Consider the following 27,981-nt stretch of genomic DNA (forward strand, 5'->3'; position numbering starts at 1 on the left):
GGCTCTTTTACTGTTTCTTAAGAATAACTTCTCTTCCCTGATAGCTTTTAAAACATTTCCATATAGATCCCCTACCTCTCCTACCTACTTTGTCTAACTTCACAGGCCATTTTTATCTGTTTACTATTAGTTTATATGCTATTAATTTTCTATTTTCTCCCTTATTGGAATATATTCTACCAACAGTCTTTGTCTGCTTTGTGTCCTATTCTAATTTAAGAATTTAGAATAGGGCCTGACAACAGACAATCACTTCATAACTGTTTAATGAAAAAAGTGAACAAATGAGTGACTTTTCCAATTTTAATTAATTCATGCATGATATTCAAGTTTTTGCTAGATGTCACTACTTAATTTTGTATAGATATCTCAAATTAAATATTTCAAACCAGTATCTTTCCCATGTTATATGAGTTTGGACATGATTATTTTTTTCCTATTATGAAGTAAAAAGCATGGAAGTCACACCTGATTTCTTCCTCTTCTTTGACCTTAAATTCAATACATCACAAATCTAATTTTAATTTTCTCTAAAATATCTCTAAATCCATCTCATTTCTCCATCTATAATTAAGCGAGGACCTCCTTCTTTATCCTCTGAATTATTACAATGGTTTCTTTCCCTTGCCTTAACCCCGCTTTTTCTTTTCTCTTCAATTGCAGTTTATGGATGATTTATTTAAAGACCATTTGGGCAATGCTGCCTCTCAGATTAGAGTAGCTTCCTATCATCTACCCTGTCAACTGTGGAATCCTTAAGCTGGTTTACGAAGGGCTTTTCATGATAGAGCCCCTAGCTGCCAATGCAGTGTCATTTTCAACCATTGTTTCCCAATAATTTGAATATAGCATAACTTTAATACTTTTAGTTTCCTTAATGCTATTCTGGTTTTCTTTTACATGGATAATTTTTACTCTGCCTGTAAGTTTTACTTTAAATACCAACTCATGTAGAAAGCCTTTACTAGGTCCCTAGTATCTTCTCTCAAGTTGTCTCTTAGTATGTTTTATAATTCCTTGTGTATAATTTCATCATTGTATTTACAACACTTGGTCATTAGACTATAGTTTTGTGTCTTCTTCACTTGATAATAAAGTTTTTGAGGACATATTGATTATCAGTTGTTGCTAAACTGACCTTTACCAAAATTTAGTAGCTAAAAAAATGTATTAACTGTCATAGTTCTGTGACAATTCTTTTTTAAGAATTACAATTGGTCTCAGATGTCATATTGAGATTAAACTTGACTGCATATCCAAGGTGGTGCTCTTCCATGGCTGCAGTTGATGCCGGTTCTCAGCATCAATTGAGAAGGTTCTACGCAATATCCCAGGGGCTAATAACTTCTATGGAGAAATCTCAGGATTCATAGGTATTGCACTTTTGTTGAAGCAAAGAACTAAAACCAGCTCAGATTTAGGGGTTAGATATTTAGGCTTCATTTCTCAATGTAAAGCATGGCATGTGAAAACAAGGAAGGAAGAGATTGATGGCAGCCATATTGAAATTATATAACAAAGGGATTATTTTAAACACTCATTTAAAAATCCGCATGGTATCCCTACAATTACTAATCTATTAGGCTTGCGTTTTGAAGGTGGGCTTTACATTGCATATGATTTCAAAGGCATAAGGGGAATACTTTACATAATAAATAATTTTATGTTTAAAAATAATAAAACACAGGATTTATGCCTCTAGTATGCAAGACTAGATCATTTGGACCTGGTCTCTCACTGATAATGACTGGAAAAATCAGAATGATTATAAATACAACTTCTTTAACACACCAGAACACCAGTAACCTATTATTTATCCTATTGACATCATAATAACATATGGAAAAGAAATAAAAAGATATGGGAAGTAAATCCCTGACATTTAAGGCCACTTTTCCACTTAGAGCATTTGCTATCTTCAGAAGAAACTACTCAGAGAGTAAAGAACGTGAGTTCCTGACAGCCTCACAGGGCTAGAGAAGCACAAATTGGGATTCAAGGTTTTGCTGCCATTGTAGGAGCCCTACTACCCTGTCCCTATCCTAGTTTATGTTGAGATGTTGGGATAGAACAGTCTTTTATGACCAGCTCCTGATTATCTCCATTCTTGACATTACTGAAAGATGGTCTGGAATTACTTGTAAACCTAGACCTCTCGCAGAGGTAATTTTATTTTTTTTAATTTTCATTTTCAACATAGATATTTCTTTCTATATCTATTTTAAGAATAACTTGGCCGAATTTTGTACCTGATTAGTTAGTGGCTTATTATAGCATAACTGGATGTATGTCTTGGAAGCAAAGTGATGGATCTGTAATAAAAATAATAAAATCATAAAGCAAATCTGTTGTGTAGTTTTATTTATTTATTTTTTATTTGGAGAAAGCAGGCAAAATATTTGTTGGTTTTAATTAGATTGAATTCGAATTAATTGAAGGACATGGAGTCGGCAATATCTAGGTTTGAATTTGAAATGTAAAATCTGTGGAAAAGCATGTGGAGTACATATACCTACAGACAAATTCTATAGTGTATGACTTGGCACAGTCAATTTATACAGCCCAAAGCATCCTACCTTCTGATTATAATTTTCCACTTACATTATTTAAAATCTAGATAGTTTTTATTAAATTGAAGTAGTAGAAGCAGTTCATTTTACTACATACTTTGATTAAAAAAAAGATATTCAACCTCACTAATAACAGATAAATGAAAATTAAAACAAAGATGAATTTCAGGGCTGAGAGTATGGCTCAGCAGTGGAGCACTTGCCTAGCAAGCAGGAGGCTCTGGGTTTGATCCCGCATCAAAAAGAAAAAACAAGAAAGAAAAGAAAAAAAGAAAGAAAATGTGCTTGCAAGGTGACACATTCCTGCAATCTCAGTGATTCTGTAGGTGGTAAGTGGAAAAAAGGTCCCAAATTTGAGGCCAGCCTCATCAATTTATTGAGACACTGTCTCAGTTAAAAAATATATATTAAAAGGACTGAGGATATAGCTCAGTGGTAATGCATCACTGGGTTCAATACTAAAGAAAAAAAGAGAAAGAATTTTATATCTCTAATTTAAGAAAAAATTCAAAGTTCTGAAAATATTAAATATTGACTGAGATCTGCAAAACTGTGGTGCTTGTGTATTATGAATGGGAAATCCATAAATAAATTGGAAATATAACTAAAATTAAAAGTATACATAGCCTGTGATTTAGATCTTTTTTTTCTTTAGGTAGTATACAGCATCTGTCACACATGTATGTAAGAAGAACCACTCAGTTACCCTATGCATAAAATAAAAAAATCAGGAAACTATGTAAATGCTTCTCAATAAAAAAGAAAGAAATAAAATAACAGAGTTGAGGGTGCGGCTCAGTGGCAGAGTACTAGCATACCACATGCAAAGTCCTGGATTTAATTCTCAGAATCACAATAAGTGTGTGTGTGTGTGTGTGTGTGTGTGGTGGAGTGGGGGGTGGGGGGAATTCATTTCTAAAATAAATGAAGTTGAATAAAATATATTGACAATAGAGAGGATAAAAATATCATTGAAAAACATGTCAAGTATGATGTAATTTATGAAAATAAAACATGCAAAAACACTACCAATACTTAAATACTAATAAATATAAAAATATAATTAAGTATTTTATAAAAAAACTATTCATGATGGTACATGCCCCAAAGAATGGGATGGGGGGATGGGGATTTCATCATGATTAATAACTTTTTATTTCTTTTATACATATTAGACATCTATATATTCCTCAATTGTAATATATTAGAAAGCTACTATGGGGTATTTTATTCTGTCTACTGCTCTGTGTGTGATTGTGTGTGAGTGTGTATAAATTAATGCACACACACAAACAAAACATGTACAGCATTTAAAAACCAGGTGGCACATGTCTGTAATCTGAGAGACTGAAGAGGCTGAAGCAGGAGGATCACATCTGAAGCCAACTTCAGCAATTTAGCAAACCCTTAGCAACTTAGCAAGACACTATCTGAAAAAATAAAAAGAGCTGGGCATGTAGGCCAGTGTAAATTGCCCTTGGGTTCCATTTACAGTACCAAAATAAATAAATTAATAAATAAAAATAAAATTAAAAATAAATGTGTGGAGAAATAAACATTAAAAGTTGTATGAACCAAATAAAGGCTAATGACTTAGGCCTTAGGGCAGATCTTAAAAATTGTATAAAATATTTGCAACTACCATCAAGACAATTATATAGCAATTTCCTTATTTAAAAGTACTTAAAACTTTCAAACATTACACTTGTCAGTTTTCCATTTTAGAAAAACATTTTAACTGTATTAGAATCTCAGGTCATCCAAGGTTGCTGGAAGAGAGTATTATGTTAATAGCACAGTGATAAGCCACCATATATAAATAAGTACCTGAGGGAAAGTGCATCTTTCCTTCTTTCTGCTCTCTGAAGACCTGTTTTCAGGCTGCAGTGGGAAGACCAGGCATCCTCTCAGCCCAGTCATTGAACCTGCAATACAGGCAAGGCCTCCTTTGTCTGGGAGTTACATTATATCCACATTTGCATTTCATGTCGATATTGCATCAATTGATGAGCTCTACCAGTATACTTGTTGCTCATTTACTAGTGAACATTAATCATTCCCCTCACTCCCATCTCTTTGCATTTCTGTCTGTAAAGACTCCTCTAAACACCGTGTTTATCCTTTCTCTTACCCTCTCCTTACCCACTTATCTCCATGAGAAGATGAATGAATTATCTGATTTTTGTGATTAGGAGATATGATTCATGATGAGTATTTTAAACCTCCCTCTTCCTTTTAAGATCTGCTTCATGCCTATTTCTCTTGTTTGGTTTATACTCAGATGTTTTAAAGATTTAAGCACAAAGGGTCAACTGAGAAGCAATATGCAGTCTAGACATCTGTCTGTAGGGTGTGCTGGTACAATTATGGGTTTTTGTAATAATGGAAATATTTAATAGAGTTACATAGCTCAGCTCAAGGAAACACACAGATAGACAGACAGACACACACACACACACACACACACACACACACACACACACACACTTTTAGCCCTGAGTATAGTGAGAAGATAATCTTCTGATGTCATAACACAACTTTGACAGAACAGAGGGAGAGATGACAGTGGCTAGGATCTGCGGGGATCTGCAATGGTAAGAGCAAATTTCCTATATCATACCAAACCAGAGCTATTTATTTAAAAGATTATGTTGGAAGAAAGCAATAGGCAAATATTTTGCCTTATAAAATTCAAACAGAATAAATCTAAAAAAAAATGGACAATAATTTGAAATGAACTCTGAGAATAATTTGAAATGATACAAGGACAGCTACTTTAAATGTGATGTTTTTATCTTGTTTTGAGGAACTGGGGTTGAAGCCAGGATGTTCTACCACTGAGCCACAGCCCCAGCACTTTTTATTTTTTATTTTGAAACAGAGTCTTGTTAAATTGCCACGGCTAGCTGCTGACTTGCTATCCTCCTGCCTTCGCTTCCTGAGTCCCTGGAATTGTTTGCTTGTTTGTTTGTTGAGGCAGAGTCTTGGATTCCTTCTAGGTAGCCCAGGGAGGTCACCACACCTGGGTTCTAGTGATCGTCCTGACTCAACTTCCCGGGTAGCTGGGAGTACAAGTGAGCTCCACAGCACCCATCTTTAAGGATGTTTTAAATGCATGTTCACATGAAATTAGAGCCTCGGGAAATGCACAAGGATAATAGACAGAGAAAAAAGAAGAGGAAACCCGATTCAAATACACTTTTAAGCATATCTTGTATATATCAGGCACAGTGCTAAAATCTTTAGAAGGATTATCTCGTATGATCTTCACAAAAACCCATGGCAAGAGATTCTATTTTATTTTCCATTTGGTGAAATAAGTATGTGAGGCACTAGAAAAAGTTTTGACTTAACCAAAGTCACACATTTAGTAAATGAAGGAGTCAATATTGAAGTCAACCAATCTGACCCCATTAAGTACACTTTTCCATTCTCATTAGATTGTGTTTGATTCTCATTTAAATGAAACAATGACAGCTCTCTTTCTTTCAATACCTCTTAAATTTTAGCCTTGACTGTACCATCAACAGAATTATACAAAACATGGTTTTTAAAAGAGCAGATTCCTTAGCTGCACCTAAGTCCTCTGACTTGGAATCCCTCCTTCTAAGGAGCTAACCGTTTGTTGATCATGTACACCAACAACTGAAAAAATTTAAGTGAATTCTGGTTAAAGAATTCAATGTATCCAGTTAAAGCTCATGTTAGATTTCTAATGCATATTATAAATATTTTAAGGACTAATTATGCTTAAGTGTACCAAACAGAATAGTGTTATCATGAAATTGAGCTCAGAGACTTTCATGTAATCCTAGTTTGTTTTCAAAGGGCTCAGGATAGAGAATTATACATATTATATATAAATATTTGGGATTCACGGGATAACTACAGAAATATTGGGGACTTGAAATGGAAGGTTTAAGAAAATAAAATATTTTTAGCACATCAGAATAAGACTTTTGCTGACTTTACTACATTTTACACTCATACCTGTGCGCACACACACAAAGCTCCTTTGAAGTCTTTTAATTTATTTTACTATACATTTTCTAAGGATACAAAGTCTGAGAAAAAATTTGTTCTATTCCCCTTGAGAGACTTGTCCTTTGAAAGTCTACAGGGAAAGAAAATATTACGCAGGTAATAATGAATTGTCTTTTCACAAAAAAGTAATATGTCAAAAAGCTCTATATTTTAGAAAAAAAGAAACAGTGCCAAATACTTCATCACACATGTTGAGGTGAGGAATATTTGGAAGCTCTGCATGGGAAGGGATTAACAGAATAGAAAATGTTTTGAAATTCAGTCTTTATTAGGCCTTCCAGTACTGAAGTTCTCTTCTTGACCAAAATCAGTCAGACTTTTGAACCTCTTCCTAGAACTCATCTGTTCACTTCCTTGAAAAATGTGATTTTAGCAAAGAGTCCTATTAAAAAATCACTGTAGCAAGGCCCTTGATATCTGATCAGTCTTGGTATCTTATCAGGTTGTTCCTCCTCCACCATTCCTCAGACAAAGTCCCATCTCTCACCTGTCTTAGCAAGAATATTTCAGAATATTTTCTTTCCTCTAATGTTTCCTCTCAATAATTTTCCAGGTAATGACTGTTCCTCTCCTTCGGGCTGTAAATTCTCACTTGTTCATCATATATTTGGAGTTGATCCCAATCTCTCTCTTCCACTGTAAAATTCCATTTCAGTGGTCCCTATAGCAATCATGATAGTGCTGAATAAAATTTTTCTTAACCTTAGTTTACTAAGTATCATTGAATAATGTTTTCTTTAACAGTCCCGACTCTCTCTCTCTTTTGAAAATCTTTCTATGATCTCACTAGAATATTTTTTTCTTTTCTGTTTCTTTTCCTATTACTGCTAGTTCTGCTTTAAAAGTTCTATCACTCTGATTAGCCTTAGACAACAATGGGAAAGAGATAACTTGAGTGGGGGGAGCTATGTCAATCCTCATCACAAAGAAGATTACGAAAAGGGACAAGGAAGAAAAAAAAATTCTGTCCCACGGTAGGTGACTAACATATATCTTAACAAAGAAAGCAGATGAGAATGAGAATTAAGAAAAACATCTGTTGTTACTTTCCTGGCTCTTTCAGTAAGCACATGGTGAAAACTAATTGAGGATTTTAAACATGCTACAACAATGAAAGTCCTTTTAATTAAATAATATGGAATCAGACATTGGAAGTTGGTGAACAAATAGTGCAAAGTTGTTTGCATTGAATAGGAAATGAGGATAGGCAGTTCTTACTTTACAGAAAAGCAAATAAGAGTAAAAATGATAGGCAAGCTTCACCTGTTCAAAGCAACCTAATAATCAGTAGGGAAAATTATAATTATTCTGTCACCTTAAACACTTTTGTCAAAACATGAAAACTATCTTACTTCTGTCTATATATGAATAGGGAAATAGAATAATGAATCTAATGTTTCCAGTGCCTTGTAATTAAAAATATAAGTGATGAGAATTTGATTGATTTATGTTTGTAAAGAACTCATCAAAAGAACTTGAGTTCTGGGAGTGCACCTCAGAGTCAGAGTGCTTGCCTAGTATGTGTACCCTAGGTCTGATCCCCAGCACACTCCCACAGAGATATTTGGAGCCTTGCTTGTCTTTTTCTTGTGTTAAAATATAATAGAAAATCAGCATCTCTTTTATTCCTAAGAGGACTATTGTATTCCATTCTATCTTTCAAACACTGACCAAAATTTCTCTTAGACTTTACAACTTTCAGTATCCTGAAATATCTTTCAGAATATCTTCAGTGTGCCAGTTTTCTTTTTCTTATATACTTTGCCCCTTTTGTAATCCTGTCAATTCTCAGCAACCTCTTTCCCTGCCATCACAAGGACTTCCTTAGTTTATGTCTACAAGTTCACCTTCATTAAGTTCCTCTGGCTGCTCTCTTGGAGTCTCTTGAGCAGAGGCAGTGTCCACATTTTGGGTCGAGCTGTCTCTTCCCTCACTTCCTATACTCTGGATTTAAAATCATTTCCAGCATTATTGTTAGGATCCTAGGCCAAAGTAACTGCATTTTGAAAATCAGAATCTGCCTACCCAGGCATGACCTTCTCATTAGGCCCACCCTGAAAGAGTACCTAAGGACCCAAACCACAGCAAAGATGTCAAGTAACAATCACAGAACCAGACAGGTTCCTCTTAAACTACTCCATGGTACTTGACTATAGACTTAAGAAGTTTTTCCAGCAGGCTCTGTACCTGGCAGAAGGGCAGCCTGGCAGATTTTCTCTGTCAATAATTCTTTGCTTGAACTCAGAGCGGTGTCTCTCCTGGATATTTGTGCCAGCTATCCTAACCATTATCACTTTCATTTCTTTGTTTCACTCTCTTCTTTGTTGGTGAGCTCCTCCCTTTGAGTAGCCATTTTGTTAAGTTTCTCACTGGAAGAAAAGCAGGCAACACAACAGATGCTCCATCATTGACCATTGAAAGATTCTGAAAGAAGGAATGTCATGGATCAGTGATCAGAGCACACATCTATTATCTACACAGTGATCTGTAGATTGAAGATTCAGATAAAAATGTGCTTTAGGGCTAGGGTGGTAGCTCAGTTGGTAGAGCACTTGCCTAGGATGTGTGAGGCACTGGGTTTGATCCTTAGCACTGCATAAAAATAAATAAGTAAAATAAAGTTATTGTGTCTGTCTACAACTAAAAAAATATTTTTAAAAAGTGATTTACACAATTTCTTAGACCTATTACAACATGGCAGCTGAAATTTGAGCAATATGATTAGGGGACTGATGTTATTTAAATGAACCATATTATTAGAAAATTTGTGCACATAGAACTAACTGTATTGAGCCAATTCCTTGATAATAAAAATCTGTAAATAAACATTCAAGTTTTTTAATGTTTAAACATATAATTTTTAAAAAGTATAATGAGAGAATAAAGACATGACAACATTGAATGACAGCACTTTTCCTCCTTTACTTATTTATTTGTTGGTTTTGTGTTGCTGGAGATTGAACCCAGGGCCTCGTGCATGCAAGGCAAACAATCTACTAACTGAGCTATATCCCCCCCCCAGCCCACATTCTTTCTTTTTATCCTCACTATCCCCTACTCTGACTTCTAACAGAAAAGTTGTTTTTTTTTTTAAGAATTTTTTTTAAGAATCACCCTCTTTTTAAAAAAATCTTTGTTTATTGTTTTTATGTAGTACTATGGATCCAATACAGTGCCTCACACATGCTAGGCAAGTGCTCTACCACTGAGCCACAACCTCAGCCCTGAAAAATGTTTTTAATAAATAAAAGGAGATGATTTTATTATAATTATCCAATTTAAACATATGATAAAAATTTCATTATCCTCATATACACTCCACTTGTAAAAAAGTTAAATGCTTATCTCCTGAAACTGACATTACCAACAACCTTAATGCCCACATTTTTAATACAGGTGCTCTTGCCCTCAAGAAGATGAAACTTGGCTTTGGATGGGAGAGAAAATTGCAGGTATTACAATATTTTGTGACCCTCTGAAGTTCAATCTCATATAAAATTCTTATTACTTAGTACTTGAATTCTTTAAGGAGAATTTAAATTCAATTTAATTTTTTCTCCTAGGGAGAAGCAAATTGAAGACTTTGAGATATAAAGCTCACAGTCAAACTCAGAAACCAAAGGGATCTTGCAAGATTTTGAGGACCATAATGGGAACAAGGCCAAAGTGAATTTTAGAAAGCCTAAATTGACCTAGGAAGATGCCTCTGGGCACCTCTTTAGCTCCACTCCACATAAACATGTTGGGAAGAGGAAAAATGTATTGTACAATTATTTAAGTTCTGAGTACTTCTTTAATTAGTTAATAGAAATCCTGATTTAATTTTTTTTGATATGAAAATACCTGGATGCTTTTTGAGATATCACAGGCTCTAATTAAATTTGTGAATCAGATTCTTACTTATTTTAATTTCTACTCAGTAGGAAAACCATATGTTGTAGATAATACAAAGCCCCCAGTGGTTCATAAGTGTTATGAAAACAAGTATTAATATATAAAAATAAATAATATACAAAGAAAAATATGTCTACAGCTGTTCAAGAACAATTATTCAAAAAATTGTTGACTCATAAGGGGTCTGAATTCAGAATAATATTTTTTTTTCAAGTTAATTTTGAAAAGATTTGATTTTGCCTTTAAAAGATAACTAGGATATGAATAAGAAGTTTTAAATGCTATTGAGAAAATGTTAAAATGACTCAATTCTTAAAAACATTTTATTTTCTTCTTGCCCAGGATGGTAACATACACCTGTAATCCCAATGACTCCAGAGGCTAAGCGCAGGGAGGATTGAAAGTTCTAGACCAGCCTCAGCAACTTAGCAAGACCCTATCTCAAAATTTAAAATAAATAAATAAGTAAATAAACAGTGCTGGGGATATAACTTGGTGGTAAAGTGCCCTTGGGTCAAATTCCCAATTCAATCCCCTACCCCCAAATTATGCTATTTCTCTAAAAAAAAGTTACCTTATTTTTAAAATTTATTTTCATGGAATACAGGCTGTTCAAAGATATTTTTTAAATTTTCAAAATCATGTCATATAGAAATACAAAATAATAATTGTCCAAGATTTTATTTGATTCATTAACTAACAAGGAAACCAAGGAAGTATTACTATTGATTTGGAGAAAAATTCACAAAGTGGACATATTTCTAGGCCATTAGAAGTCCTCACATTAATTTATAGATACAAAACTACATCTTCCTCCTTTCCTTCCTTCCTTTCTCTGTCTTCCTTCTTCTCATCTACCTATCTATCTACTTCTCTCCCTTCCTTCTTCCTTCCTCCTCTCCAACCTCCTACCCCCTTCCCTTTCCTTCCCCTTTCTTTCCTTTTCCCAGGGCTTTTTGCAAGCCATACAAGCACTCTACCACTGAGCTACCCTGCAATTCCAAACTAGACCCTGTCATTGGGGAAATCAAATCAATCGAAACTTTACTGGACAGACTTTCCCTTTCTATTATTTGCCTAGCTATCAATTTTCTAAAAGTTAATATCTCTCTTCAGAATTGTAAAATAGGTTAGCTAAAACAATAAAAGGCAAAGATAATTTTATAAGGTTGCTGAGAGATCTGTCTTAATATTACTTAACAAGATAATTAAGATGTTGCCTTTTAAATTTCTAAGGCTTGATCTAAATAGTAAGTGACTTGCAGTTTATGAACTAATTTTTAATTTAAAAATATTAGACACTGAAATGCATTTTAGAATATACATTCCCAGACATTTTGAGGAAAACTTAGCACTTTGCTGAACTTTCTTACATTTGCACATAACATTTGTGAATATTCACATTTTAGCAATTTGATATATTTTCTCAAGAGAGGGCATATTGATATTCTAAAGGCAAAAAGAACAAAAAGAATATTTTTTTAGTATCACTTATACTGGAAAATTACAAAAGCTTTTGTTTCCAGTGTTCTCCTTGTTATCTATTGTAAGTGCTGCTTTTAGATTTTGAGATTAGATTTTCTTATTCAGAGCCACAAATTTATATTTGGGGTCCCCAGACAGGGCAAGGTGATACATTCTGTTAATAATAAAACAAATATTTCTATAGAGAAGTTAAAGCTTATCTTTTCCTTTTATGGACTCAATTTACTAATTTAGTAGTATCTGTAAATTGTATTCAGACCTTAGGGTTTATAATCTCAGTTGAGTTTTGAGTTAGGAAATGGAACAAACTTTGGTCACTTGGAACAAGAACTTAATGCATTACTTTTACTAAAAATAAATAACATGGAAACACATTTTTTTAAAAAAAGAAGTTTATGTACTTTCACCAAACACTGTTATATAATGGCAGAATATCTTGAAATGCATTTTTAAGGCAATACCCATAATTTCTTTAATATTTTCTAATATCCTTTGCCTTTTGCTTTGAAATTATTTTCCATCTTTGATTGTCATACACTGTGAACCAGAAGTTCATAAAACTACAACAATTACAACAAGGAATTCTGGAAATCTGAATTGATTAACCAAAAGCAAATGGCAAAAGAAACAAGAAGAACAAACATATATTCATGAATGTTAAAAATGTTCCTTTCAATAAATAAATAAAAGGGTAATTTGAAGTGGATGGTAATGGTTGGTGTTCTCACATTTGACTGATGTCAAAAGTATTAAAAAATTTGCTGGGCACAGTGGCATGTACCTGTAATCCCAATTACTCAGGAGGCTGAGGCAGAACCATCTCAAATCCAGGTCCAGCCTTAGCAAATTAGCAAGGCCCTAAGCAACTCAGAACTTATCTCTAAATAAATCAATTAATAACAAGCAATAAAAATAAGATAAATAAATAAATATTTTTTTTTAAAAAAAGTCCTGGGAATATACTTCAGTGGTAAAGCACCCCTGGGAAGGTGGGGGAGCAGTTAAGCTGTTACTATTTCATTTGTAAATATTAATTTTAGCAAGTAAAATTCATCTGGAACCAGGCAATCAGATCTGTGATTAGAGACATTCTTTCTTAATAGAGAAATTACTCCTCCAAAATAATCTAAATTCTCTCAGTTATAGGAATCTTAATGTTAGGCATTTCAAGATCCTTAAATTCTTTTGCTATTACCTTTAAGTATTAATTGAAGATTATTACAATACTTTTTTAACACTAAATAAAAAAAGACAAAAGAAAACACATATAATTTTTTTCTTTCTAGAGGCAGACTTTTTAAAACTTTTGAGGTTATAGAATTAAAATTATTTGGGTATTTCTTTTATTCTACTTTAAAAAAATTTTCACTATAGTTGTACATAACAGTAGGATTTGTTGTTACATATTCATACACACACACACACACACACACACACACACACACACACATACTATAACAATGTAACTTGGCCAGTATCACTCAGAATTTTATTTTTAACTTAATGTTTAAAAAATACAGGAACAAACTACTAATGAACTTTGATAAAATCTTGTCTATCCCAGAGACCAGATAATGATCATCATTGTTGTGTGCAAAGAAAACTTGTAAGGTCAATACAATTTTATCTAAGAAAAAAAAAAAGTCTGGATTTAGTAAGGACTTTGATTTGGGCTTTGGAAACCAAGTCATCAACTTAAAACAGATAAACAAATTTAAGCAGATTGCAGAAAAATAAATACATGAACCCACTTCAAAACTTTTTATGTACTCACTTTAATCTATCCAACATTTAGGACCTCTACCAACCTGTGTTAGTCTCTTGATAAAGATTTTCATGAAGACAATCACAGCTTGGTATTTTGGAAATACTGAAAGAAGATAAAATGCTCTGAAGTCTGGCGTAGATCATGTAGGTTGCCATAGGAAAAGCATGAAAATTCATTGACTTTTAATGGTTCATAGAACTTAATGTCTAGTCCGTTAGTATTTAGTCAGACATGACAGAACTGTGACTTGTAAATTTTTAGGCTAATGAGGCTGTGCCATCAGTCCTTTTACTAATTACCTTTAATCTTTTACAAATCCATGAATTCAGGTTCAGCAAAGAGATTATCACTTATATAATCATGACTGAGTATTTAATAAGAATGTAAAGATCCTTTCAAAATGCAAATCTGATCCTTCCAAAAATCCTTTAGAGCTTCCCCATTGACTTGATGACAAAAATATAAATCCCTTAGCATGGCACATAAAGGTTTGAACATTTGGACCCACACTCTCTAGAATCCACTCTCCTAATTGTTGAATGAAAATACTCTAGTTGTATTAATTCACTTCCAAAATGCCATGTTCTATGCACAGCAGGCATTGCTACAAATAGCACCTTCTACCTTACATTTCTTTTCCGACTTCTGTTTAGTTTCACATCTCAATTCCCTTCTCTCTTTTCCCCTCTAGGCATTCTGGCTGGCTTTTTTCTGTATTTCTATTACATCTTAAGCTTGTTCCTACCATGGCATTTATCACATTAAATTGTGATCATGTGTCTACACCTCTGTTTTCCTCATTAGGCACTGAACACTTGCAAACATGGAACTATAGCTTTCTTTACATTTATTTTCCCTACATCATTCAGACTTGTACTCAAAGTATGCACTAAGTGAAAGATGAATGATTAAATCATTTTGCATTTATACCTCATAACAACCCTTCAGGGTAGGTGGATTTAATCCTTATGTTACATTTGAAGAATGATAAATTCAAAAAGTAGTATTTTCCCTACTTATGACATAGCCAATGAGTGACAGAATCAGAACATAGCACAGCATTTTAAATTTAAATAGTACCACCACTCCAAGTGCTCAAATAAAAGAGGTATGTGCAAACTTCTCATTATTCAGCTTTTGCCATTCAAGGAGCATTGACTATTAAAAAATAATATCACTGTATTTGATGAGTAAAACTATTATTGGAAAAAAATTGTTTTTCCCTTATAAATATCACCAACATCGATCAAATCTCAAGCAGAGCTTCACAATTATATATTAATTATTTTCTCTAATTGTATATTATTTGTTTTCTCAATAAATGCTGTTTCAGACATCGGCTTCCATGTGAACAATTATTCAAGAAAATAGCAGAAGAACAAATTATTCTTTTGTTTGGGTTATTATTAGTCATTTTGATTAAGAAACATAGGGTCCAGGTTATATATAAAACAGTAGAAGGAATTTTATGGATTTTACCTAGTGACTCAGAATGAGTGCACTGGCCAGAGATAGGGATAGGGAAAGAAAAATTTAGGATAAAGGATGATGAAAAAATAATTTTCTTCACATAGAATAAAGAGGAGTTCAGAAACATGCCATAAGGACGAGATCTAGGAATCTATGGACATAGATATTTATTGGATGAAGGTGAATAGTCTCAAATAATTTAATATTAAATACTGTGTTATAGAACATTTTAAAACAAGCATATAAATATATATGTTCATGAAGAAGAAATTGAGTGTTATAATTTTACCCTATGATACATGAATCATTGGTAAAATATCTATTATACTGTACAGAAGTACAACAGTACAACATTTTATCAATGAGACATTGGTAGTGAGAATTCAGTTTTTGTTTATTGTATTTTTAATGTTTTTTGGGAAAAGTTGACAAGAGGAAACAGCAAGCATGATCATGGGCATCTAATAATAGAAGATAAAAATTGAGTCAAGAGAGCAAGGGTTTAAAGAAGTGCTAGGTAGATAGAAGAAGAGTGAAAAAACGCCCTTCACCTGTTCCCACTTGTAACTTACACCTAGTGATTTATAGATATATTGGGAAGAGTACTGAATGTATTAAAATTTTGCTTGGGTGTAGTGGAGTTAGTGATTTTCTCTTCATGTTAAACAGATTTTAGGTAGGATGAAATTATTCATAGCAGACAAACATACCCACTGACACAATTTAGAAAGTTTTGATGAACTTACCTGAGAGTTGTATTTAAAGACTAGTTGATGACCTACTGCTCTTTCTCCTTGGATACATTTGTCAATTGTGAGAGCTAAGAATCTGAGATGGGACTGATATATTTCTAACAGAAAAATCAGAAGAGCTTTGGACAGTCAGAGGAAGTTTGAGAGACAAAATAGATTTCAGTAGAATCAATAAATACCTAATTTCCCCTGCTAGACATTTGCCCAATTCCAAAATTCTGCAAGGTGGTCAGATAATCAGATAAACTGAAGACTTATGAAAAACAAACTGGAATTTTTTGCAGTCTAATGGGTTTCAAGAGGCAAAGATATCCTGATATATTGGTATTCAAGGACCTAGTGAAAATTCCAGTTGAAAGAATGAAGGACTTTCTAAGAACATCTAAAAATGGAAGAAGTAAGGCTGTTCCAAAGTCTAACAAAGCTGCAATCTGGATTCAACTCAACTCTGTCTCTATTTTGATTAAGATGCAACCAACTCATCAATTCATCTGCTTAGCAGGAGTGTGACTATCTGATGGAAGACAAATCTATTAGAGACCTCTAGTTTATATATATAATGCCCAGCATTCGGTCAAAATGATTAAGTATGCTCAAAGGAAAAACAACAACAACAAAAAAGTAGACAATAAACAGATGTATCTGATTAATATTAGAAAAAGAAGATAGGGACCTTTAAATAACTTTTATTACAAATAAACTAAACAAAATAGAAAACAAAAAGAAGATGGACAAAACAAATGATACAAAATTTCAACAATAAAATAAAATCTATAAAAAATCAAATGGACATTCTCAAAAATCAAAGTTATATGCCCAAAATTAGGATATCACTATAGAGATTAAAAACAGACTGAAAACAGCAGAAATTAGGCTAGTACATTTAAATGTAGTTCAAAGGGAAATATACATTCTTTCGTAGAAAACAAGAATAAAAAGATTAGAAAAACCAATGAGATCATAAGTTACCTGTGACTCTGTAAACTATTCATGTATTTGGAGGCTCTAACATATATATTACTAGAACATTACAACATTGAGGAGTAGAAAATAAACAAATGTGACCAATAATAATGTCATTATTCAAACAATAATAACAAAGAATATATATACCTGAAAGACAATAGACTCAAGAACTTAGTAAATCTAAATGACAGTAAAATTACAGACTGCCAAGGATAAGAAGAAGGATCTTAAAGTTGGCCAAAGAGGATAAATTAATCTCAGAGGAGAAATAGCATTTCTCAACACTAAAGTTAGAAGCCACATGGAAGCTAAATGACATCTTTAAAATGCTAAGAGACTATTCAAGTCAAATTACCCTGGTAAATCTATATAAAAGGTTCCTTATAACACTAGCTATAAGAAGGCTCATGTAGCTACACTGGTATGAGACATAGCTGAATTTAAGACACACCAGCAAAAATCCACAGGATTTTTTTTATTCATTCATTAGTCTATTTAAAAGGGAAATAAATCAATTTCACTCCATATTATCCAATGAAATAGCTTTAAACATATAAAGCAACAGATGACAAAGAAAAATCATAGATGAAATCATGACCAGAGTGAGAACATTTATTGTGACTTTTTAAGTTGACGACAAAAGAAAATGACAAAAATAGTTTTCTGAGAATCTAAAGAGCATCATTTAAAAACTGATATGACACATTTAGAAACTGTTTCCAACAATGAAAGCCATATTATTTTCAAATCTATGTGTAATTTTACCAAAATTGATTATATTCTGAATCATAAAGGACTTAAGAATTCAGAGTTTATTTTCTGACCTTAGAGAAATGAGCTATAAATCAATACATAGGTTCCTCACTTCCTGGAAATTTACTTCCAGTTTACTTCTAAATAACCCTTGAATCAAAAAAGTATAACAATGGAGATCAGAGAATACTTTGAACTTAATAATAATGGAGCTGTATATCAAATTTAGGGACACAAGCAAAACATTTTCAAGAATGAAATGAACATATTGGAAAAATAAGTGGCTCAGCGGTAGCACACTTGCCTGGCATGTGTAAGGCTCTGGGTTTGATTCTCAGCATCACATATAAATAAATAAAAATAAAGGTCAACCAACAACTAATAAAACAAAATAAATAAATAAAATGAAATGTTTATAAAACCCCCCACTGGTCTCAATTTCTATCCTCAGAATCTAGAAAAAAAATGACAAGTCAAATGCAGGGAAAGTAAAATAAAACATGAGCAGAAATGTCATGGAGTATGGATATCTTAATAGAGAACATTCCCAAGCTCCATATATTCTTTCAAACAGTTAATACGTTCATAAATTCTTGTAAGACCAATCATACAAAAGTAAAAACAAAGCACAAAATTTAAATATTGGAAAGAGAAAAACTAGAACAACCGTGTCTTCAGTGGTGAAAAATGCTGCTTTGAAGATAGAATGAGAAGCTTTAAAAAAATAAATGAAATAGACAATGTCATCAAAAACAAAAGTTTTCCCGAATGGAGACAAGAAAGAAAAAAACATGATTAGCCTCTTATCTATTAAAACAATAAAAAAGCCTTAATAACCTTAACATAAAAGAAATTCCACACTTAAGTGCCTTCGCCAGTGAATTCTTACCTTAAAAATAAGAACAGCACCAGTTAAGTAAAGATGAGCACCCATCTTATGCAGTCTTCCTTACAATGTAGAGGAGAAAACTCCTAAATCATTATAGAATCCAACAATATATAGAAAGCATAGTACATAGTGAACAAGAGGAATTTATTTCTGGAATGCCAGAGTGGTTTTCGATGAACACCACCACCACTATCACCACCTAGTCAATGCAATTCAGAACAGTAGTAAAGAATGGGTGACCTCTCAGAAAGTTTATAAATTTGAAGATGCTTAGGTTATTTATAGAAAATGTAAAAACATGCCCTAAAGTTACTCATGGTTACTTAAGCAGATACTTTACTACATCATAATGGTGAGCACTATTAAGAAAGGACATGAAGGAGCTGTGCAAGTTTGTGTTTCCTAGAAAAATTCTATTATTATTAATTCTGCTTGAACCAAACGTATCATGTTAAGAAATCTGAAATTGAGAATTTTTCATCCTTATATGTACCATTTTATCAAATTTTATTCAATCTGCTCAATGTCCTTTAGCATTCTATGTGGTCTAGCCTGCTGGCTCAAAATTCTCTGGACTTCTGATTTTCTAAAAGTGAATATTTATCTTCATATTTCATGTTTTGCTGGACATAGCGTATACATTGACAATTCTTTTTTTTTCCAGTCAGCACTTAAAAATATTTTTCCTTTGTCTAAATTTCATTCTGATGTGAAATTTGTGTTCTTTCTTATCTGTGTTGCCCTCTCCTATCTCTTTCCTCTTTGTTTTTTGCCTCCAACCATGCACATCAGACTTCTTGACACCATTCTGCAGGACACTGTGGTGCTGTGTTCATTCGCTTACTTAGTGATTATTTCAAACATACTATTTTTTTTGGCTCTGGATATTCTCTTTTTATGTCTGTATGGCCCTCTTAATTGCTTATGCTTTTAAGTAGTTGGATATGTGAAAATGCATCTCTTTTAAGTCCTTGACTACTTATTCCATCTTCTTTGCCATTTTCAGTCTGTTTTATATTGAATAATTTTTCCCTAGTTAATGAGTCACATTTTCCTGCTTTTTCACATGGCTTGTAGTTTTTATTAGACGAAGGACATTTTGAATGTAATATTGTTGAGTGTCTGGATTTTATGGTGTTCCTGTAAAGCGTGTTAGGTTTTGTTAAAGCAATTAATTGATTTACTTGTGAATCAGCTGTGTCTTTTAAGGAGGTGGTGGAAATGTAAGAGATGGAGTCTGGTTAGAAGAGGGGGACCACTGGGAGCGTGACTTTGAAGGGTAAATTTTGTTCCTGGACTCTTGGACTCTTGCATTCTCTCTCTCTCTTTTCTCCTTCCCTCCCCTCCATTACTTCAACTCACTCCCTCCCCTCTCCCTCCTTCCCAACTTCCATGAGTTGAGAAGCTCTGTTCTATTACATCCTTCCTGACATGATGTGCTGCCTCACCACAGCCCTCATAATCCACACAGCCAAGTGACCATGGACTGAAACCTCTGAAAATAATAATAGTAATAATAATAAATCTTTCCTCCTCTAACTCGATTTATCAGGTATTTTGTCAAATCAATAAAAAGCTGACTACTACGGATGGCTCTTGGAATATTCTATTATTTTGACCCTTACGTCTAAACACTCTAGACTTTGGATTCTCAGTGGCTTCATGATTTCATATCTATTCCAGGATTCTTTCAGAAACCTAATGATGGATTAGCATTGAATCTTCTCATTTATCCACCTGAAAACTTAACAGAGCAATGAAATTTCAAGTCTCTCACACAGTTTTTTTCTTTTAGCATTATTTTTTAAATAGGATATATATATCCACATGCAGTAATTTGGGTTTCTTGAAGTAATCTTGGGTTTTAGGACATCAGCAAAGAACAAAAGGAGGGAGACAAGAATGTCCCATGTAGTAGAAGGAAAGGTTTTAAAGATTAATTGAATCATGTCCAAATGATATAGGGAGACTACAAATAGGCTGTCCATGGGCAAACTTAGGACACTTAGAGAAATTTAAATATACAGTAATTGAATAAAAATGTTGAATAAATAAAAGTCAAATTGTCCACGAGGCTACTTAAAAAACAAAAAGCACCCATCCCTAAAGTAAAGAGAGAAAACAAAATTAAAAAAAGTTGTACCAACTATTACTATTAGAAGATCAAGAAGAATTGAAATGTTATGGATGTTTTTGTTTTCCTACATAAATTAATATAATTTGCTATCTAAAGCTATATAACTTTTAAATTATTTTCCATAACTTCAGGGACATTAAAATGAAACTTTTAATTAACTTCAAATAGTACAGTCAGCATCTTACAGATTTTATATTCAGATTTATTATCCTTTATCAACAGACTACATACATAATTTGTCAGTGTATACAAATTTATCATAATAAAATGCTATGCTGTTTTTTTTTTCTTTAAGACTGAGTTTTTGTTCCCAGGTGCAGTGGCATATTCAGGTAATTGTACTAATTTAGGAAGCTGAGGCATGAAGATGACAAAATCGAGGGCCACCATGGGCAACTTAGCAAGACCCTGTCTTAAAAGAAAATTTAAAAAGGATTGGGATATAACTCTGTGCACTCCTGGACTCAATGTTGAGAAAAACACAAACACACGTACACCTAATCACATTTTTTGTTGTTATTACCTTAAGAATTATTTTTAAAATTTCATTGTATTTTCTTTATATCAACAAAATCTAGGATACATCATGTATTCATGTTTCTCAAATTAAATAAATAATTCAGTGTCATTACCTTAGTATTTCTTTGCCATAATTAAAAAGTAAACTGGTGCTTCTGTAAAATTTCAGAAACAATAGAGAACCACCAAAGTCCTATTATAATTTAATTTAATTTGAAGATATGATCAATTCAATGCAGTTGTAATTTTGAATTTAAATTAAATTATAATGGCCGTGTTCAATATATAAGCTAACACAATTTTATTGTAACATGTGATATTGCAGTGGATATCAAAAAGCTGCAAAAATTGTTAAAAGCCACATCCAAATGGAAGAAACATAATATACATTTGTCAAATGAGTGACAGATGCAAACTGAAAGATTATAAAACCTTTGTTTTTGAAATAAGTAGAACCTTCCTGAAACCAAATCAGTAGAAAAAATAGAGGGAGCACAAATCATGGTGAGAAGTAAGTAATGAAAAAGTCAAAACAAAATACCAGACATGCTAACTGTGTTTTTGAAATGAAAAGTAAACCTGATTTTTTTTTTTTCACAAAATGTTATGCCAGAAGAGAGGGGTAAAAAGAGTGGAGTCTGAAATAGGACAAGATCAATGTATGGAAGACTACATATTGCACATTAAGAAATCTGGGAGTTATCTTACAGGTGATAGAAAGCTCTAAACATTATAAAGCACGTATAAAAGCTTTCTGACAGAACAGACAGTCAGAGGTAGCGTGTAGGCAGAAATAGGTGTAGCTAAATGTGTGCTGATTTTGTTTATCTTTTCCAAGAACTAACTCTATTTTATTGATCTTTTGTATTGTTACTTTAGTTTCTATTTTGTTTACTTTTGATAAATGTGTGGGCTCTCTCTTGTCCAGCAAGGAGGTCCACAGAACAGGATAGAAGAGAGTGTGACTGCAGAGTTGCTAATCAAGACCTCTGGAGACCAAGCAGGAAGCAGGTCTGATTTTATTGAGCAGTTACCATGTCTATATACTTGGGCAGTAGCTACACTCAGACACCCTTAAGGTACGCCACATATGCAGTACTCTATGCACCTGTTCCCACAGAAAAGGTCTTTAGTGTTTCCTTCTACTACTTTTGAGTTTGGTTTGTTCTTGCTATTTTTGTTTCCTTGAGAGGCAACATTACACCATTTATTTGAAAATTTTCTATTTTTTGATATATGGAAAAAGTGTTATAAATTCCTTCTTAGTTTTCCTTTTAGTTCTTCTTACATTTTTTGATATGTGATATTTCCATTTTTATTAGTTTTTAGAAATTTTTAAAATTTCCCTTCTGACTTCCTTTATAACTTCCTCTATGTCCAAAAGTGTGTTAGTTAATTTCCATGTATTTGTATAGTTTTGATGTTTATTTTGCTGTTGACTTTCGTTTTTATTACACTGTCATCAGAAAAGATTCAGGTTATGATGTCAGTTTTCATGAATTTGTTAAGACTTGTTTTGTGGCCTGAATATGGTCTATCCTAGATAAAGTTACACGCACTGAGAGAATGTATAATCTGAGGCTGTTAGATGGAATGATTTGTTCTGGTCTGTTAAGTGCACTTGTTCTATAGTATAGTTAAACTCTGATGTTTGCTTGATTTTTTTTTTTTTTTGTCTAGATGATCTATTCATTAACGAGAGTGAGGTATTGAAATCCTCCCCTTACATTGTTTTGGAAACTGTATCATGTTTAGTCTAAGAGTGTTAGCCTTATAAACCTCGGTGCTGAGACATTAAGTGCATCTTGATTTATATCATTATATCTTCTTGTTGACTCAATGCCTCATCATTGTATAGTAACCTTTGTCTGTTATTCCAATTTTTGTCTTAAGTCTATTCTGTTAGATATTAGTACAGCTACTCCTGCTCCCTTTAGATTTTCATTTGCTTAGAATATAATTTTTCATTTTCAGTTTCAGTGTGTCTTTAATTGTGGATTGAGTTTCTTATAGACAAATTATTGTTGGGATTTTTTTTTCTTCTTATTCAGTCAGTCAATTTTTAATTGGCAAATTTAGTCCATTTGCATTCAAGAATATTATTGAAAAGTAATTTGAAAGGTATTCCTGTCATTTTGTTGATTTTCATCAAGCTGTTTTGAATATTATTTGTTCTTCCTCTTTTATTCATTTTTGTGCTTTGATAGTTTATTGTATTGATATTTGATTCTTTTCTATCTCTATTGTGTGTCTAGTATTTTATTGTGATTTTTACTTTTATGTGCTATCAAAATGATAGTAATTTTTCCTTCATTTCTGGATATAGGACCTTTTTTTAGCATCTTTTATAAGACTGGTCTGGTATTCATGAATTCCCTCATATTTTGCTTATCTTGAAAATTTTTATTTTTCCTTTGTTTATAAAAGACAGCCTTCTGTGTTGGCAGTTATTTTCTTTCAGACTTGGAATACATCATTCTATTCTTTCATGGCCTATAGTATTTCTGCAAAGAAATCTGCTGTAAATCTAATGGGTCTACCTTTTATAGCTTGGTACTTTTCTCTTGCAGATTAAAAAACTCTTTTCCTATACTTTTGACAATTTGACTATAATGTGTTATAGTGAGAATCTTTTCTTGTCATGTCTATTTTACATTCTGTAAGCCTCCTGTATGTGGATGTCCTTGTGTTTCCCCAAATTAAGAAAATTTTCTGCTATTATTTCATCAAATAGATTTTTCATACCCTTTACCTTTATCTCTTCAGATATTCCAAAGATGCTGATATTTATTGAATGTATTCCACAGATCTTTAATATTCTCATTCTTCCTTTCTTCTTTCTTTTTCTGAAGGAAATACTTCAAAAAAAATTTGTGAAATTTTTCTTCCACTTTATCAAATATGCTATTGATACTTTAAACTGAATTCTTTGACTAATTAAGGTCTTTTCATATAAGGTTTCTTATACTTTTTTTCAGACGCTTTTTATCTTTTCTAAATATCTCATTCACACCTGGTATTGTCTTCTTAATTTCATTTAACTATTTATCTGAATTCTCTTGGATGTCATTAAACTTCTTTTCCCTAGTTATTTTATTTACCTATTTATTTATTTATTTATTTATTTATATCTATTTATTTATTTATTTTACCAGGGATGCTTAACCACTGAGCTATATCCCCAGCTCATTTTATTTTTATTTTAAGACAGGTTGTCACTAAGTTGCTTAAGGATTTGTTAAGTTGTTGAGGCTGGCTTTGAACTTGTGATACTCCTGCCTCAGCTTCCCAAGCTATTGAGATTACAGGTGTACAACAACGATTTCAACTCTTTAAATGTTTCATCAGGTATAGTAGTCAACTTTCAATCTCTGAGAACAAAAAAAAAACCCAAAAAGTTTATTTTAAGCTCACAGTTTCAGAGATCTCAGTTCATGATCAGCTGATTCCATTGCCCTGAGCTTGCAATGATGCAGAATATCATTGTGGAAGGGAGTGGCAGAGAAATGCTACTTATTTTGTGGCAGAATTTTAAAATCTGCCAGGAAAGAGAGCAAGTAAATGAGTGACAAATGAGGTACAATCACCAAGGACACACCTCCAGTGGCCTACTTTTTAAAGCTATGCCCCACCTATCCACAGTTACCACTCAGAACTCCATTAAAATGATTCATCTCTCAAAAGGATTATTCCACTGATCAGGTTCCAGCTCTCCTCATTGCCTGAAACACCACCCTTGAACTTTGCTGTAATTAGTGACTATGTTTCCAAAGCATGAATGTTTGGGGGGGGACACCTCATATCCACACTACAGCATCAGGCATTTTACCTGTTTTCATTTTTCGAAACCTGTTGGCAGAGAGTTATCATCTTTTACAGGGATCATATTATCATGTTGTTTCCCCCATCTTTAAAAAAAATGTCTTATGTTTCTGTTAAGATTTGCACATTTGATAGATCAGATATATCAATGTAGAGTGCACTCTTTATTAAATGACTTTCTCTTGAAAATGTGTCCTGTAGTGTGGGTTTATTATAGCTGTGTATCATATTATCATCTCCCTGTACTGTCTCTGGCTGTGCATATTGAGTTTGGGTGCATCAGACACCATTTCAGAGTCCAAGATGACCCCCTGTCTCTGAGGGTTGTGCAAGGATGGGAACACTAGTATCCCAGATAGGTGTGATGTAGACAGCCAGGTGTGTGGTGGGTGCTCATTGTGTGACTACTTCTGCAATGGAAGTGTTGACTCTGCCAGGTGATGGGGGTTTCCGCAGGTACTATGAATGTTTGTGCTTTTACTTTCAGGGGTCTCTGACTCTGGCAACCCTAGTAGTTATGAGGGACATGAAGACATGTGACTAGTTGCACCCCTGGTCTCACAGTTTTTGAAGATGGTGTCTTATGCTTTCCTCATGTTGGAACACCCATCCCCCACTGCAGCACAGAGCAACCAGGTAGGTTTGTGTCAGAGTCACTCTGCTGGGTCAGTTTTGCAAGCCAGCTCCTTTGTCATCCAGAGCAGTGAGTTCTCATAGATGGGAATTGAAAGAAGTTTCTGACTTACAGAACAGTGCAAATTCAGAAATAGCTGATTTCTCAAGATGTCTTCTGGCTGTCGTACCTTGGGGGTTCATTAGGAGATGATGTGTGATCCTATTCCATAATAAGACTACTACGATGATTTGGGGTTGCTAATCAAAGTGGGTTGCAATCCCGTGAGGACTGTGAAACTGTATAGTAGCTAGGGTTTCCAACATCCATGCTGATAGAGTTGGCTCGGATTCTTTCTTCTACCCTTAACACCTGATATGGTTTGGATTCTAAATAAAGGTGTTCAAAATTCACCTTCTCCTCTATACCTCCTCCCCCATTTATTTAAAAACTAGGTCACCCACCTGTTGCACCATTTGGGGGTGGTGTAAGCTTTAGGAGGTAGGGCTTAGAGAAAGAAAGTTAGATCATTGGGGCTTATCCTTGAAAGTAATATTAATCTAACCCTTTCTTGTGTCATGTATTCCCACCATGTGGCAGTGTTTCATCAAAGACCTGATGGGACTGGTCCTAGGTAATATCATAAGACAATATAAATCTTTTCTCCTTTTGAGTTAGTTGGTTGTTTAGGGTATTTTTTCACAGTAATAGGAAGCTGACTAACCCACCTCTGCAAAGGAGCAACTCCCTCTTCTCTGAGTTCCAAGTGTGACATTCGTCAGGAAATTTTGTTTTTCTTATTATGTCATTGTCCCAGGTCTCTGAATCCTAAGTTTCCAGTCTTTCTTGCTTACTTCCAGTATTCTCCCATGGCCACCTCAAAATGCAGTTATACACCTGTTGTTTTGGTTCTTTTGTTGTAGAGAGGGGAATAGTTCTGGATACCTCTACTCAGCTATTTTGAAAATTCTACATTTCTTAAAGTTAAGTGATGTCTCCTCAACTTCACGTGAAATAAATGAACCCACAGTTTAAGATTTCATTTTGTGATCTACAAGTCTTGAAACAAAAATAAATGTTTAGTTTTTTTTCTGTTACTTTTGAAAAGTGTTAGTTAGCAATATGTACTTCTGTAGTACTGAAGTCACCAAAGAGCAAAAAGAACAATGTTTTCTTTTATTTACCCTTCAACATTTAAAAGAGTATTATTAAACAGGTTAGTCTCTATGTTCATTGACATCTGGCAGTCTATGATAAGACATCACTATAAAGCAGATTATTAGATTATATGATAAACAGATTATTAGATTATATGATAAATTTTATTTACTAACTAAACAAAATAAAATTAATGTATGTTCAAAGATTATTGATTACAAAACTTAAACTTTAGAATGTAAATATTTTAACACTTTCATAAGTGTTAAATTTTCTAAGTGTTTTACAAATACTAGTTATTGAATCTTTGAAATAAGCCTGTTAGGGAGGAGATGATTTTCTATAATTTTCTGCATTCTATGTGTAAAGAAACTGAGGCATTAGAAAGTTAAGTAACTTGCCCAATGAGACAGAGCTTATAAGTGGCAGAACTGTTATTTCAATCAGGCAATGGTCCGCGGGAATTGTTACTCTAATCCAAATGATATCTTGTTATCTTTAATTAGTTCAAAATATATAAGATGTGAAGATCAATCACTCAGCAAAGTTTCATAAATCGGGGGAAAAAAGAGTAAGCACATGTTGAAAATGTTGAAGAAGAAATATCCTTATCAGCTGTTTAGTGCTGGATTTAAGACTGAGATGAATTTCTGACTTTAAGTTTAATGTTCGTGGATCAGTCCTTTATGGATGATACTGTATTTATTTGTTATTATCTATTTTCTGTTTTCTATAATAAGGGAATTGTTAACGTTGATTTGGTTTGTTTTAAAGAGACAAGTATAAGTGATCTAAAATATAACAGAATATAAAATTTCTAATCCATATGGACATCAAAATCTACACTCCGAATTTCAATTGTGGAAATATGTATATGCTACTATTGAATCTTTACTCTTGATAGAGGTAAATTTTTATCTGATACAGAAGCTTTCATAGGACAGAAAAATAATTGAGTGTCTTGAAATTTTATTTGCTTCATTGGGAAGGCATTCTCAAATATCTGACTGGTTCATGAAATACTGTGAGCCTCTTTTGTAAATGCAATTGGAATAACAATAAAATCACTTGAATTTTACCAACCAAGGCACCAATATCTTAATGACTTTATGATTCAGGATTTTATATTATTTCCTTACTG

The sequence above is a fragment of the Ictidomys tridecemlineatus genome, chromosome 11 (genome assembly GCF_052094955.1).
Source record: "Ictidomys tridecemlineatus isolate mIctTri1 chromosome 11, mIctTri1.hap1, whole genome shotgun sequence".
Classification (NCBI taxonomy): domain Eukaryota; kingdom Metazoa; phylum Chordata; class Mammalia; order Rodentia; family Sciuridae; genus Ictidomys; species Ictidomys tridecemlineatus.